This window comes from Pinus tabuliformis, chromosome 1_2 (assembly GCF_031772625.1).
Source record: "Pinus tabuliformis cultivar Carrire ecotype Pingquan chromosome 1_2, CPIR1, whole genome shotgun sequence".
In the NCBI taxonomy this organism is placed as follows: Eukaryota; Viridiplantae; Streptophyta; class Pinopsida; order Pinales; family Pinaceae; genus Pinus; species Pinus tabuliformis.
Window position 1 is genome coordinate 119,997,320 of NC_142298.1, and position 3,207 is coordinate 120,000,526.

A 3,207-nucleotide genomic window follows, 5' to 3' on the forward strand; every position below is an offset into this window, starting at 1 on the left:
CTAGCAAGGAAAAATCGATGGAAAAAGAAAGAGTGAGGGAACAATTGCCTCACTTGCCAGTTGAATGATAAAGCTTTTGGCAATGTAAAAGCTTGTTGTTGGGAAAATTATCCAATTCGGAATGCCCCTATCCCACTCTAAGGTGTGATAGTGCCTTAGCAACAAACAAGGTAAACTAATTGAGTATTCTTCTTTATGAAATGTCAATGAGGAAGAAGGATGTAACTAACCTGTGTCTTCCGCTAGTTTATCGATCCAAATCACTCCTCTCTTCAGTAGCTCCCAGCTTCTTGCTCCTTCACCGGCCCAGCTTCACCGAATTCCTGCAAGATCACAAGAGAGAGAAACTACACAAAGATACAGATATACATTCATAAAAAGCTCAAGATCAGATTAAGCTAAACATGTAAGCATAACAAAACATCATTGGTACACAGCATGTAGGAGAAACTCAAATAGTTTATTGATAGAATAAGAAATGTCCAAGAGGAGATACAACCAAGTGAGTTCTGATCCAGCATCTACCTCCCAGCAAAGGAATCCCTTCCTCTCCTCCAACAAAGCATAAATCACCCAATGTACTAATCTCAATCTCAAACCAACAACAATTCTCTGCAAAGTACAAAATTCCAGCCCTCCTGAACCTCTGGGTGAGAGATCCATATATAGATGTAAGCAGAGAGGATGAGTCAGCTTATGTTTTGACTTGTGGCTTCTCTCTGTCAGTTCTTGCTTCCACTTGAAGGTTGAGAACCTCTTACTCATCACTAGTCGAATTCATTGAGGCAAGTGTCATGGGAGAAGATTCTGGAAGCTTCCAGGGTCTTTCGACCTCGTTGAATGAGCTTTCCATATGTCATTTCCCGCTCAGCACACCCTGGTACTACTTCCACCTGCGTTGCAGTGCACCTAGCCAGTGTAGTCTCTGCATTTCAACGCAGGCAGCTAGTGGAGCCTCTGAATTGATCCTGAATTGACTATTTCTGAGTGGTTTTTGGTGGAAGACTTCTGGGAGAAGCTGTCATTGGTTGACCTTGTTCCTTTAGGAGCTGTAACAACATCTTTAGGGACTTTGGATCCCTTGAATTATGGACATTTCATGCTTATGGCTGTAAGGCACAAAAATGTCTATAACAGTTGCCCCCTAAAGTATGAGGTCGTTTATCGGGTGAAATGCTTTATTATGAGGATCCGAAGTTCATTCAATGCTGGGAGGAGACCTGTAATAAGATACAATACAATACATTATTTTTCATACTATTTTCATGATCTAGCTGAGGCAGGCATTCCCATGCTCAGCTTTATAAATTCATTTTTATGTACATAGGACAGACAATTGTCTGATGATAGACTGATGATCTTGCTGAAATCATCATCCTTTGGTAGGATGATTGCCTGTGCTGCAATGCTGTACATGTCAATGTCTTTTTTTTCCTAAATATATATCGCAGCCCGGATGGATGAAGCTAGATCCGGGGTCTTCAAACTCATTTGATCTTCACTCTAAGTACAAGTCGATCCATGTGGGAAACGTTCTGAAGTCGAACATGGAAAGACATCGCTTGATTACCGGTCAATGATGTGAACCGTTAACAAGCGCGAGAGGAATCACCGATAATGATAATGACCCTCAAGGTACTGCAGTACAATTCACGTGGTGTGAATAAAGGACTTGACGTCGAACACCACGCAAAATCTTTCGGTCGAAGGTCATTCATGTATACCTGTCGCCGGAAGTGAGAAACTTGCCATTGAGGCATGCAAGCTTCAAAGTACTGAAGGGGGTGTCCGTAGATCAACTTCTTGGATAATGAGCTGATGTTGACAAGAAGCGATCCGTCAAAGGAGGGCCTTAATGTATCCCACATCAGTGACACGGAACGAAGGAAATGATTTTGATGGAGGTGAAAATGATTTGACGATATATGGTTCAGGGTGGCGGTCATGAAAGAATGAAGGATAATCTATGGTAGTGGATGGGACACGGTTGACTTCTCTGGATGACTTCTCTTGAACATATCGCCGACACTTGATGGATTGGTAGTATTTACCCCAAAGGTGGATGGTATGGTGAGACCATGGCGATGTGATCGGTGAATGAAACAACCCAACCCGACTCTGGCACGGAGTGGAAGTGTCATGTTCAAGAGCGACTTGCTACCAATAAAGTTCTTTGAGTTTCTTCCCAATTTTTCCCCAGTCATTGCTAACCAGTACCTCTTTATTTTTGTCAAGCTTGAGGAGGATAACATATGCTTGTTCTATAATTTGCCCTTCGGGCAAACCCATCGCTATGTTTTAACGAGCCTAGCGATAGTTAAACTCGTTCTCGTCTAAAGACAAGTTTGTCGCTATTAATGTTTTTTAACGAGTTTAATGACAAAGATAACTCGGTCCCTTTTCATTTTTAGAGAGTCTAAAAAGGTATGTAAAGATAACTCCAAAGTTCCTTTTTCGTCATCTAATCCCTTAAGTCCGAAAAAGTATAAAACAATACAGAAGGGATGAATTTTCGATAGTTTTTACGAGCCGAACAAAACAAGCGCTCGATCTTTTTGTGCAATAATCCCTCAGGTCCAAAAAGATTAAAATCTAGAGGAGGGATAGCACTTCCGGTCGCTTTAACGAGCTGGAAGGCCAAAACTCGGCAACCTTTTCATATTTTACGAGTCAGATGAAAAGAGCTTAAAGAAGACTCGTCTTTTGAGGAATGAGTGATAAAACGGGTTAGCAGCTGATTCCAAGTAAGGCTTGGAATTTCCAATCACGACAGTGTCACAAGGATGGCTAGTGAAATCACTCTTCGCAGCTGTTCCTCAAAATGGGTAAACAATCAATATGGAGGTGAATGATCGGCCAATGGAAAAGTGGAGGTGACGGTGCAAACACGACCAAGGCTTTAATGGCTGATAATGTTACATTCACGGTGGTTATTTACCGGAGGGTGGTTCATTTTTTAACGAGCTTAAACGCGGAAAAACACTGCTCGGTCTTATGTTTATTTTTTAACGAGCATGAACTATGTGCTAAAACTGCTCGATAACATGGTCTAGTTTTGATTTTTTACCATAAATAGCTTTGCCCTTTTCAAAGATAGTACTATACCCTCAATTGCTGCATCAAACTAGTTAGAAATGCATAACATTTGTTTGAAAATGAGATTAAAACCCTAATATTTTGCTTTGAACTACGTAAAAAGCAATTAAA